Below are 14,096 nucleotides of genomic sequence, written 5' to 3' on the forward strand. Positions count from 1 at the left end.
GGCTAGACTAGGCTAGGCTATGCTAGAGTATGATGGACTAGTGTAGAATATAGTAGGCTAGCATGGGGTAGAGTATGCTATGCTAGCCAAAGCTAGAGTAGGCTAGAGTAGGCTCCACTAGGCTAGAGTAGGTGAGGCTAAAGTAGGCAAGGCTAGAGTAGGCTAAACTAGGCTAGGGCAGAGTACGCTAGGCAAGGTTAGGATAGAGTAGGCTAGGCTAGAGTAGGGTAGAGTGGGCTAGGCTAGGCTAGGCTAGAGTAGGGTAGGTTATTCTAGGCTACATTAGGTTAGAGAAGGTTAGCCTAGAGTAGTCTAGGCTAGGCAAGAGTAGGCTAGGCTAGGCTAGGCTAGAGTAGGCTAAGCAAGGCTAAGTGAGAGTAGGTTAGATAAGGCTACAATAGGATAGGCTATAGTATGTTAGGTTAGGCCAGGCTAGGCTAGGCTAGGCTAGGCTCTGCTAGAGTAGGCTAGGCTATGCTAGAGTAATCTAGGCTTGGCTAGGCTAGGTTATGCTAGTTAAGAGTAGGCTAGGCTAGGCTACAGTACACTAGGCTAGGTTAGGCTATGCTAGGCTAGGCTAAAGTAGGCTAGGCTACACTAGGATATGCTACAATATGCTAGGGTAGGCTAGACTGGGTTAGGATAGCTAGAGTAGGCTAGGCTATAGTAGGCTAGGGTATAGTATGTTAGGCTAGGCTAGATTCTCTTAGGCTAGGCTAGGCTGGGCTAGAGTAGGTTAGACTTGGCTAGGCTAGGCCATAGTAGGTTAGGATATGCTAGAGTAGGTTAGTCCAGGGTAGGCTAGCCTAGAGTAGGTTAGACTAGGGTAGGCTAGGCTAGTGTAGTGTAGGGTAGGGTAGGGTAGGTTAGGCTATGCTAGGCTAGTGTATAGTGGGTTAGGCTAAAGAAGTCAATGATAGGCTATAATAGGCTAGGCTAAGCTAGAGTAGGCTAGGCTAGGATAGAGTAGCTTAGTTAAGGCTACGCTAGTGTAGGCCAAGCTAGGCTAGAGTAGGTTACGTTAGGCTAGTCTAGGCTAGGTTGTAGTAGGCAATGTTAGAGTATTATAGGCTAGGGTATGCTAGAGTAGTCTAGGCTAGACTAAAGCGGTCTAGGGTAGGCTAGAGTAAGCTACGCTAGCTAGGTTAGGCTAGAGTAAACTAGGCTACAGTAGTCGAGGCTAGGATAGAGCAGGATAGATTATGCTAGGCCAGAGTAGGTTATGCTAGGCCACAGTGGGTTAGGCTATGCTCGACTAGAGTAGGTTAGGCTAACCTAGGGTATAGTATTCTAGGCTGCACTAGAGTATGTTAGGCTAGACGAGGTTAGACTAGGCTAGGCTAGGTTGCAGTAGCATAGGATAGAGTAATCCAAGGTAAGGTATGGTAGGGTAGAGTAGGCTAGGCTATAGTAGTCTAGGCTATAGGCTATAATAGGTTATGTTAGGCTAGCCTTGGCTAGGCTAGGTTGTAGTAGGGTACACTAGGATAAAGTAGTCTATGCTAGGCTAAAGTAGGTTATGCTAGGCTCGATTAGGCTAGGATAAGCTTTACTAAGCTACAGTAGGCTAGGATAGATTAGGGTAGAGCTAGGGTAGCCTAGTCTAGAGTAGAGTAGGGCTAAGATAGGTTATAATAGGGTAAGGCTAGGCTAATGTGGGGTAGGGATAGTCTAGGCTAGGGTAGGCTAGGCAGTAGACTAGGGTAGGGTGGCATGGAGTAGGTTTCACTTGAGTAGTCTAGGCTAAAGTTGTTTAGGCTAGACTATAATAGGCTAGCCTAAGAAAGAGTATGCTAAGCTAGAGTAGGCTAAGATAGAGTAGGCTAAGCTAGAGTAGTCTAAGCTAGAGTGGGCTCGACTAGGCTAGGATAGTTTAGAGTAGTCTAAGCTAGGATAGAGTAGGCTAGTTAAGGCTACACTAAAGTATGATAAGTTAGTCTAGAGTATGTTACATTAGGATAGGCTTGGCTAGGCTACATTGTAGTAGGCTACACTCAACTAGTCTAGGCTAGGCTAAAGTAGTCTCAACAAGGCTAGGCTAGGCTATGATAGAGTACGCTACACTAGAGTAGACTAGGCTATAATAGTCTAGTCTAGGCTATGTTAAGCTAGAGTGGACTACGTTATGCTAGTCTAGAGTAGGTTATGCTAAGCTATAGTAGGCTAAGCTATGCTAGAGTAGGCTAAACCAACCTAGGAAAGAGTATGCTAGGGTATGATAGAGTATGTTAGGCTAGAGTAGATTATGCTAGGATAGGTTGGAGTAGGCTTTGATAGAGTAGGGTAGGGTAGGGTAGGGTAGGGTATGTTAGGCTATAGTAGTCTAGGCTATAGTAGGTTAGGGAAGAGAAAACTAGGGCGGAGTAGGTTAGGCTATAGTAGGGTAGTCTAGCTTCGACTAGGATATAACATATTAGGCTCAACGAGAGTGGGCTACTCTAGGCTAGGCCAGTGCAGGTTATGCTAAGCAAGGCTAAGGTGCATTAGCCTAGGATAGGCTATGATAGATTAGCCTAGGCTAGATTAGGTTAGAATAGGGTAGGCTAGCCCAAAGTATGTTGGACTACACTAGGCTAGGGAAGAGTAAGTGTTAAGTCTTGAAAATGTCATTCATTTCCATTACACTTTCACTATTATGTCCATTATATCACCTCCATTTCACCTCCATTTCACTACTATGTCACCACATTCATCCCACTTTCATTATCATTGGGCCACCTTTATGTTTTTCCAATCTTTATTATTTCTAAGCCTTTTAAGTGAATTTGTGGTTAAACATTAGAAAATAATGTGCATATGCTTATACCTAACAAATGGGTTGAGATTGTTGACATGTGTAGGTTGAAAGGAGGCTTCTAGAAGACCCTTATGTGGCACCCTAAGGCGAAATTCGAATTTGAGTGGAAAGAATCATGGGATCATGAGGATATGTGTCACATATCCTAATTGTATTGTAACTCTAAGAAGACATGTGTCTTATCAGTTCCTATTTTGATTAGGACTCTAGAGGTAGAGGGAGAGATTCATGGATTCTCATTAATGAGATGGCTCTCATCTTTTTGTATAAATAGGAGATCTTTATCCTTCATTAGTTAGTCCTCTTTAGCTTAGAGATTGGAGTTCTTAAGTCTTTTTAGCTTGTGAGTTTGTAGTTCTTCCTTGATGGCTTTTGAAAGCTTTGGAGAGCTTTGTTATACTTTGTAATTTTGAAGAATTTGAATAAAGCTTTGATGTTCTCAAGAGTAAGTTAGGCCTAGATAGAGAAGGCTTGGTCTGAGTAGTCTAGGCAAGGATACAATAAGCTAAGCTAGGCTAGAGTAGGATAAAATAAGATAAACTAGGCCACAGTAAGTTAGCCTCACATAGGCTACCCTAGATTAGGGAAGTCAAGTTAGAGAAGGTTAGGTTAGGCTAGACTAGGCTAGAATATGTTAGGCTAGGGTGGGCTATTCTATAATAGGCTAGGATTGTCTAGGTTATGCTAGGATAAAACATGGTAGGCTAGTATATGATAGGCTAAGCTAGTGTAGGTTGAGCTAAGCTAAAGTAGGCTAGGCTAGTGTAGGATATGATAGGCTAGGCTAGGTTAGGCTAGAGTAGGTCACAGTAGGATAGGGTATGGTAGGGTAGCGTAGGCTAGAGTAGGTGAGGCTACACTATGCTAGGCTAGGAAAGAGTAGGTTAGGATAAGTTAGGCTAGGCTAGGCTAGGCGAGAGTAGGTCAGGCTAGGTTAGGCTAGAGTAGGTGAGAGTATTCTAGGCTAGAGTAGGCTGGGCTAGGGAATAGTAGGCTAAGCTAAGGTAGGATAGGCTAGAGCAAGTTAGGCTAGGCTAGAGTAGGTTATGCTAGAGTAGGTTACGGTAAAGTAGGTTAGGTTAGGTTACATAAGGCTAGGATAGAGTAGGTTAGGCTAGAGTAGGCTAGGCTAAGTTAGGCTAGGCTAGGCTAGAGTAGGTTGGGCTAGGCTAGGCTAGATTAGGCTAGGCTAGAGTAGGTTGGGCTAGTGTAGAGTAGAGTAGGCTAGGCTAGGGTAGAGTATGATAGGCTAGGAAAGGCTAGAGTAGGCTAGGTTAGGCACGAGTACGCTAGGCTAGGCTATGCTAGAGTAGGTTAGGCTAAAGTAGGCAAGGATAGAGTAGGCTAGAGTAGGCTAAAGTAGGCTAGGGTAGAGTAGGTTAGGGAAGGTTAGGCTAGACTAGGGTAGAGTAGGCTAGGTTAGGCTAGGCCAGATTAGGGTGGAATAGGCTAGGTTAGGGTAGAGTAGGGTAGGCTATTCTAGAATACAATAGACGAGAGTAGGTTAGTCTAGAGTAGTCTAGGCTATTCTATAGTATGGTAGGCTAGGCTAGTCTAGAATAGGCTAGGCAAGGCTAAGCCAGCGTAGGCTAGATTAGGCTATGATAGGATAGCCTATAGTTAGTTAAGCTAGGGTAGGTTAGGGTAGGCTAGGGTAGGTTAGGCTGGAGTAGGCTACGCTATGCTAAAGTAGGATAGGCTATGCTAGAGTAATCTAGGCTTGGTTAGGCTGGGTCAGGGTATTTAAAAGTAGGCTAGGCTAGGCTAGAGTAGGTTAGGCTATGCTAGGTGAGGCTAGAGTAGGCTAGGCTATTCTAGGATATGCTACAATAGGCTAGGGTAGGCTAGGCTAGGTTAGGCTAGGATAGGTTAGGCTACGCTAGGTTAGTCTACGCTAGGTTAGGCTACACTAGAGTAGGCTAGGCTATAGTAGGCTAGGGTATAGTAGGTTAGGCTATGCTAGATTATCTTAGGCTAGGCTAGGCTGGGCTAGAGTAGGTTAGACTTGGCTAGGCTAGGACATAGTAGGTTAGGATATGCTAGAGTCGGTTAGTTTAGGCTAAGCTAGGCTAGAGTAGGTTAGGCTAGGGGAGGCTGGGCTAGTGTAGTGTAGGGTAGGCTAGGCTAGGCTATGCTAAGCTAGTGTATATATTAGGTTAGGCTAAAGAAGTCTATGATAGGCTATATTAGGGTAGGCTAAGCTAGAGAAAGTTGGGCTAGGCTAGAGTGGCTTAGTTAAGGATAGGCCAGTGTAGGAAAAGCTAGGCTAGAGTGGGTTACCTTAGGCTAGTCTAGGCTAGGTTGTAGTAGGCAATGTTAGAGTATTATAGGCCAGGGTATGCTAGAGTAGTCTAGTCTAAACTAAAACGAGCTAGGGTAGGCTAGAGTAGGCCACGCTAGCGAGGTTAGGCTAGAGTAGACTAGGCTATAGTAGTCGATGCTAGGCTAGAGTAGGATAGACTATGCTAGGCCAGAGTAGGTTAGACTAGGCCACATTAGGTTAGGCTATGCTCGAATAGAGTTGGCGAGGCTAACCTAGGGTATAATATTCTATGCTAGGCTAGAGTATGTTAGGCTAGGTGAGGCTAGACTAGGCTAGGATAGGCTAGGATAGGCTGCAATAGGATAGGATAGAGTAATCCAATATAGGGTATGGTAGGGTAGAGTAGGCTAGGCTATAGTAGTTGTGCTACAGGCTATAATAGGTTATGTTAGGCTAGCCTTGGCTAGGCTAGGTTGTAGAAGGGTACGTTGGGATAAAGTAGTCTAGGCTAGGCTAAAGTAGGCTAGGTTAGGCTAGAGTAGGTTGTTAGAAAATTATATATTATGGAGCAATGGAGCACATAAAATATTGTAGAAATATAAACACAGAAAGCTCATAAAACAAGAGAGACACAGATATACGTGGTTCACCTAGTTTGGGCTACGTCCACCCCGAACAACCAGTCCTTCCTTCCTAATATCCAGCAAAATGAAGAGACACAACCTATAGCAGATCCGCTGTAATATCCTCTATTTTCTCTCACAGTCTCACCTCTCTATTTCCCGCTCACAGAATACACATCTATCACACATCCTCAAATACAATGCCCTCATACAAAGAGAGGGGTTGCCTTCTAGGGCAAAAACCCTAAACTAAACATAAGTTCTACCGTCAGATCATCTGCCTAATGAACGACCCAGATTGACTAGAAATTACTATACTTTTACAAGGCAATTTTACAGCTGTTTTTATCTTCGGGGCGCTGCCCCCGAAACCCCCTTCCAGGGGGGGCTCCCAAAGGTCGCAGCCGCCCCCCCTGGACCCCCCCTACAGTGAATATTTTACGGGCGGCGTTGCCGCCCCCATTTCGAACTGGGGTCCAATGTGGCGATACCTTTGAATATAAAAGATAATCAGGCTCCACACCCAACAATCTCCCACTTGGAGACTGATTGTAGCAACTCCACCGCTGCTCATTTGCTAGACAATGACTCCTCTTTGGACCTGGTTGTTTCTCATCTTCATCATCATCCTTGAAGACCAATTGAAACTGAGCATATTCTCAGTTTCTCCCTGGTTACAACTTTTGTTAGCATATCTGCAAGATTCTGGCTAGTGTGTATCTTTTCCAGCTTCAACTCTCCATCTTCCAACACTGATCGTATGAAATGGTACTTGAGTTGTATGTGTTTAGTCCTGGAATGAAATGTTGAGTTCTTTGCAATATGAATGGCACTTTGGCTATCACTGCATAACGTACCCATATCATGCTCCTTACCCAATTCACCCATAAACCTTTGTAACCAAATCATTTCTTTACTAGCATATGTAGCAGCAACATACTCTACTTCTGTTGTTGAAAGTGAAACAACACTTTGGATTTTTGAAACCCAACTGATAGTTGTTCCTCCAACAGTAAATACATATCCTGTAGTTCTCCTCCTGTTATCTCTGTCACCTACCATATCTGCATCAACATATCCTTGTAGGGAGATGTTTGAACCACCAAAGCATAATGCTTGATTTGTGGTACCTTTCAAATATCTGAGAATCCATTTCACTGCCATCCAATGTTCCTTTCCTGGATTGTTCATGTACCTGCTTACAACTCCCACTGCATGTGTAATATCAGGCCTTGTGCAGACCATTTCATACATTAAGCTTCCAACTGCTGATGCATATGGAACTTTAGACATATAATCCATGTCTTCTTGGGTCTTTGGGCACATTTACTTGCTAAGTTTGAAATGGCTAACAAATGGTGTACTAACTGGTTTTGCATTGTGCATGTTAAATCTTTTCGACACCTTTTGTATGTACTCATTCTGAGACAATGTTAATTTACGATTTTTCCTGTCTCTAGTTATTCTCATACCAAGGATTTGTTTTGCAGCTCCCAAATCCTTCATTGCAAATGAATTTGCCAATTTTCTTTTGAGCACATTTATTTCCTGCATGGTAGATCCTACAACAAGCATGTCATCTACATACAATAACAATATAATATAGCTGCCATCATTTTTCTTTTTCAAATAAACACAATGATCAGAGTGACATCTAGTATAACCTTGTTCAGACATAAACTTGTCAAATTTTAGATACCACTGCCTTGGAGCCTGTTTTAAGCCATACAAGCTCTTCTTCAACCTGCACACTAGTTTCTCCTTCCCTTTCACCTCATATCCTTGTGGTTGCTACATATATATCTCTTCGTCCAAATCCCCATGGAGAAAGGCTGTCTTTACATCTAACTGCTCAAGATGCAAATCTTTAGCTTCTACAAGACTTAAAATAGTTCTGATTGAAGTCATTTTAACAACAGGAGAAAATATTTCATCAAAATCAATACCTTTCTTCTGTGCAAACCCCTTCACCACAAGTCTAGCTTTATACCTCTGTTTTCCTCCATCTTCTTCCTTCAGCCTGTAAACCCATTTATTCTTCAATGTAGTTTTTCCTACAGGCAACCTGACTAAATCCCAAGTCTGGTTATGCATTAAGGAGTCCATCTCTTCTTCCATGGCTACCTCCCACTTCTTCCTGCTTTCAACCTGCATTGCTTCTTCATAACATTCAGGTTCACTGGAATCAGTCAACAATAAATAATATAATGAAGGAGAGTATCGTTCAGGGGGTCTACTTATCCTGGTAGATCTTCTAACACCACTTTCAAGTGTTTGGGGTGCCTGTTGTTGTTGTGGTGGTTGTTGATTATTATTATTTTCAGGCACCTTTACTTTTTCAGTGATTTCATCAAGAACTGTGTATTCCTTGTTTTCCTTTTCCTGTTTCTTTTCCTGCAACTGATTCTTATAAAAGACCTTTTCATTGAATATTACATCTCTACTCCTAATGATTTTGTGATTTTTGTAATCATATAAGCGATAACCAAAATCATTAACACCATATTCAATAAAGGTACATTTCTTTGACTTTGCCTCAAGCTTTGTTCTATTTTCTTTATCAATATGGACAAAGGCCTCACAACCAAAAGGCTTTAAAATAGAGTAGTTTACCTTTTTATCTGTCCATGCTTCCTCTGGAACACCACCATCCAAAGAACTTGAAGGCCCTCTGTTTATTACATAAACAGAAGTATCTACAGCATCTGCCCAAAACTGTAAAGGCAATCCTGCATGCAATCTCATGCACCTTGCACGCTCCATGATTGTTCTATTCATCCTTTCTAACACACCATTTTCTTGTGGTGTTCTTGGAACTGTCTTCTCTCTGCGAATTCCATGCTCTAAACAGTACCTATCAAACTCTTTGCTGCAATATTCACCTCCATTGTCTGATCTAAGACACTTCAATTTCTTTCCTGTCTCAATCTCAACCAAAGCTTTCCATTTCTTGAAAGTATCAAATACATCAGATTTATTCTTAATACAATAAATCCAAGTTTTTCTAGTTGCATCATCAATAAAAGTAACATAATAACGAGAGCCACCGAGAGATGATACCTCAGCAGGTCCCCATACATCTGTATGCACAAGCTCTAATTTTTCATTCTTCTTTTCTTTCCCAACTCTGAGAAATCTGACTCTCTTCTGTTTTCCATAAATGAAATTCTCACAGAAGTCCAAATAAACATTATTCAAACCCGGCAACAAATTCCTTGAGTGAAGAATCTTCATCCCCTTTTCACTCATGTGTCCGAGCCTATGATGCCATAATGCTACATCTGCTCCTTTGGAAGTTAAAGCATTAACAGAGTTAGAAATACCATTGCATAAATACAATGTACCAACCTTTTCGCCTTTTGCTATTACCAGGGCTCCTTTGGTGACCTTCCAAGCTTTATCTGTGAAAGTTGTCACACAACCTTCACCGCCTAACTGCCCTGTTGAAATCAGATTTTTCTTTAGATCTGGAACATGCCTTACCTCCTTTAATAGCCATTGGTTTCCATTCTACTGTTTTACAAGAACCTTACCCATTCCAACGATTTTACAAGGTTTATCATCACCTAGACGAACTTGTCCAAAATCTCCTTGAACATAGTCATGAAGGTATTTCTTATCAGGTGTGGCATGGAATGAAGCCCCTGAATCTACCACCCAGGAATCAGTAATATTTTCGAAAGAAAAAATCAAAGCATCTTGTAACACCTCACCTGTCACATTTGCTTCATGGTTGTTTTCTTGATGTGCATCTCCTTCTTTTCCCTTCCGAGATCTACAGTCTTTCTTTAGGTGTCCTTTCTTTCCACATTTCCAGCACACTATCCCCGATCTGGACTTGGATCTGCCTTTCCTTCATTTACTGTGATATCCTGAGCTCTTTCCTCTTTCCATTTTTCTTCCTCTAGACTCTGCACTCAAAGCATTTCCCGATGTCTCACTGGAGCTTTTCCGTCGCATTTCCTCGCTAAGGATAGCACCAACAACATCATCAAACTTTAAAGTACTAGATCCAGAAACAGAGTTACTAATGGCCATTACCAAACCATTCCAACTTTCTGGTAATGAGCACAAGAATAACAAAGCTCTAACTTCATCATCAAAGTTTACCCCTACAGAACTTAACTGACTTGTAACTGTATTAAAATCATTTAAATGGTCTGCAACAGATCCACCTTCCGACATCCTCATATTAAATAACCGTTTCATAAGAAATACCTTGTTTGAGGCCGAGGGTTTTTCATATAGTTTCGACAACACCTGAATCAAAACCTCTGTCGTGGTTTCCTTCGAAATGTTGAAGGCAACTAACGCAGCAAGGCACAACCGTATTGTTCCGAGTGCCTTTCTATCGAGAAGGTTCCATTCTTCGTCTGTCATACCCGTCGGCATCTTTGATTTTCCACCCAATGGTAGGTATAGATATTTCTGATACAGATAATCTTCCATCTGCATCTTCCACAGCGAGAAGTTTTGGCCGTTAAATTTCTCGACCCTAAACTTACCATCTTCCGCCATTGCTCCCACTCGAACCAGGAACCCTTATTTCCTGCGAGTTTATCAGCCAAATAGACCTTCGACTTTGATACCAGTTGTTAGAAAATTATATATTATGGAGCAATGGAACACATAAAATATTGCAGAAATATAAACACAGAAAGCGCATAAAACAAGAGAGACACATATATACGTGGTTCACCCAGTTTGGGCTACGTCCACCCCGAACAACCAGTCCTTCCTTTCTATTATCCAGCAAAATGAAGAGACACAAACTACAGCAGATCCGCTGTAATATCCTCTGTTTTCTCTCACAGTCTCACCTCTCTATTTCCCGCTCACAGAATACACATCTATTACACAGCCTCAAATACAATGCCCTCATACAAAGAGAGGGGTTTTCTTCTAGGGCAAAAACCCTAAACTAAACATAAGTTCTACCGTCAGATCATCCGCCTAATGAACGACCCAGATTGACTAGAAATTACTATACTTTTACAAGGCAATTTTATAGTTGTTTTTATCTTCGGGGGGGCTCCCAAAGGTCGCAGCCGCCCCCCCCCCCCCGGACCCCCCTGCAGCGAATATTTTACAGGCGGTGTTGCCGCCCCCATGTCGAACTGGGGTCCAATGTGGCGATACCTTTGAATATAGAAGATAATCAGGCTCCACACCCAACATAGGCTAGGCTAGGCTTTACTAAGCTAGAGTAGTCTCGGATAGATTAGGGTAGAGCTAGGCTAGCCTAGGCTAGAGTAGGATAGGGCTAGGATATGCTAAAATAGGGTAGGGCTAGGCTAAAGTGGGGTAGGGATAGTCTAAGCTAGGGTAGACTAGCATGGAGTAGGTTTGGCTTGGGTATTCTAGGCTAAAGTAGTTTACGCTAGAATATAATAGGCTAGGCTAAGCAAGAGTAGGCTAAGCTAGAGTAGTCTAAGCTAGAGTGGGTTTGGCTAGGCTTGGATATGTTAGAGTATTCTAGGCTAGGCTAGAGTAGGCTAGTTAAGGCTACACAAAAGTAGGATAAGCTAGCCTAGAGTATGCTACGTTAGGCTAGGCTTGGCTAGGATGGGTTGTAGTAGGCTACACTGGACTAATCTAGGCTAGGCTAAAGTAGTCTCAACTAGGCTAGTCTAGGCTATGCTAGAGTAAACTACACTAGAGTAGACTAAGCTACAATAGTCTAGTCTAGGCTAGGTTAGGCTAGCATGGGCTAGGTTATGCTAGTCTAGAGTAGGTTATGCTAAGCTATAGTAGGCTAAGCTATGCTAGAGTAGGCTAGACCAACCTAGGAAAGAGTATGCTAGGCTAGACTAAACTAGGCTAGGATAGGTTGGAGTAGGCTTTGATAGAGTACGAAAGGGTAGGGTAGAGTAGGGTATGCTAGGAAATAGTAGTCTAGGCTATATTAGGCTAGGGAAGAGAAAACTATGGCAGAGTAGGCTAGCTATAGAAGTGTAGGCTAGCTTGGACTAGGATATAACATATTAGGCTAAGCGAGAGTTGGCTACACTAGGCTAGGCCAGCGCAGGTTATGCTAAGCAAGGCTAAGGTGCATTAGCCTAGGATAGGCTATGCTAGATTAGTGTAGGATAGATTAGCTTAGAATAGGGTAGGTTAGCCCAAGGTATGTTGGACTAGGCTAGGGTAGGGTAGAGTAAGCTAGGCCTAGATAGAGAAGGCTTGGTATTTGTATTCTAGGCTAGGATTCAATAGGCTAAACTAGGCTAGAGTAGGATAAACTAAGATAGACTACACCATAGTAAGCTAGCCTCACATAGGCTACCCTAGATTAGGGAAGTCTAAGTTAGAGTAGGCTAGGTTATGCTAGACTAGGCTAGAATATGTTAGGCTAGGGTGGGATATTCTATAATAAGCTAGGATTTTCTACATTATGCAAAAGTAGGCTATGCTAGGCTAGAACATGCTAGGCTAGTACAGGATAGGCTAAGTTAGTGTAGACTAAGCTAAGCTAGAGTAGGATAGGCTAGCATAGGCTCAGATAGGCTAGGGAAGACTAGTCTTGGCTATAGTAGGATGGGCTAGGCTAGGTTGCTCTTGTTCAGAGTAAGTTAGGTTATAATAGGCTAGGTTATGCTAGGTAATTTAAGGCTAGACTACTCTTTTCTAAATTAGCATAAGCTAAGCTAGTGCTAAAGAATGCTAGTGTAGAGTAGTCTAGGATAGGCTAGGATAGGATAGAGGTGGCTAAACGAGGCTAGGATATGATATATTAGAGGAGGATATGATATATTACGCTAGGATATGTGAGGTTATGCTGAGCTATGTTGAAGTATGCAAGGCTATGTTCAGTTAGGTTAGAGTAGGCTATGATAGAGTATGCTAGGCTAGTCTAATGTTAGCTAGGCTAGATTAGGCTAGGCCAAAGTAGACTAGCCTAGGGTAGAGTAGGCTAGCCTAGAGTAATTTTGGCTAGGATAGGCTTGGCTAGGATAGAGTAGGCTAGGGTGTAGTACCCTAGAGTAGGCTATGTTAGGCTAGGTTAGTCTAAGCTAATCCTAGCATATGCTAGGCTACTTTAGATTAGACTAGGACAATGTAGACTAGCCTAAGCTAGAGTACGCTAGCCTAGCATAGCGTTAGCTGGGATAGGCTAGGCTAGAGTACCCTAGAGTAGGCTGTGCTAGGTTAGAGAAGACTAGGCTAGGCTATGTTAAAGTAGAGTGGACTAGGATAGGCTATACTAGGCATTGATATGCTAGTTTAGGGTAGTGTATGAAATGATAGTCTAGTCTAGGTTAAGCTGAAGTAGGGTAGGCTAGAGTAGGCTAGATTAGGTTATGCTAAAATCTAGTAGCATAGGCTAGGCTAGGCTAGATTAGGCTAGTCTAGGCTAAGCTAAAGTAGGCTAGGCTATTCTAGGCTAGGTTAGAGTAGGCTAGAATATGGTAGGCTAGGCTATGGTAGAGTAGGCTAAGTTGGGATAGCTTTAGCTAGTGTTGAAATTTTGATGTTCTGATGTAACAATTACTTATTACAAAACCTTTTTTTATGTTTCAATATTAGATAAGAAATTTTAGATAGAACATAAATCAAATGGACAATAGAAGATAATGAAGAACAAAATGATACATAGAGAATTTAGGTTTAATGACCAGCAAAAAACCCACAAGGGGAAAACCAAACCAAAATATTCTTCTATTATAAATCAATTGATTGATAGAGATAAAAAGTACAAAGAAAGATCAAGAGAATGAGTAAGTTCATCCAAATTTGAGCAAGTTGTAGCAAAGGTCATTGGTAGTAGAAACAAATGCACACACTGAATCAACATTACCTTCAACTGAATCAAAATTGAAACACTGAAGGATTGAATCAATATTCACTCATACTCTTGAAGTCACTCTCTCACAATCTTTTTCAACTCTCTCCAAATCTCTCTCAAGTTCAAATTATTCTCTCACAATGCACATGTACAGAGGGGAGAAATAATGAGGCGCACATGCACACACATACATATAGGAGGAGAAATGAACCCATGCCATAAAGGAGGAGTAACATGCATGCGAAGAGGGAGAGTAACATATACCCATTTAGGAAATGTAACTCATTCCATTAAAGAGGTATGCATTCATTTGTAACTTATGCTTTTAAGAAAGAGTGTAAGCGGAATATGCATGCTAATAATGATATTGTAAGAGAACCTTATTGAGAGCCATGATTGAGTGACACAAATTTCTTTTGAATACTAATATAATAGTATCATAAGAAAAATAATAATTATAAAAATATTAATTTGAGATTGAACTATTAGGATTGATTAATTATAAGAAGTGATTTTTCATCAACAATACTTGATTACCATTTGATGCAAGCTAATTTACTATCTTGATGCTTTCTAATTTTAGACTTTCCATTTTTAGACTTTTTATTTTTAGCAATTCATCTCTCTACT

This window comes from Pinus tabuliformis, chromosome 8, assembly GCF_031772625.1.
Source record: "Pinus tabuliformis cultivar Carrire ecotype Pingquan chromosome 8, CPIR1, whole genome shotgun sequence".
NCBI lineage: Eukaryota > Viridiplantae > Streptophyta > Pinopsida > Pinales > Pinaceae > Pinus > Pinus tabuliformis.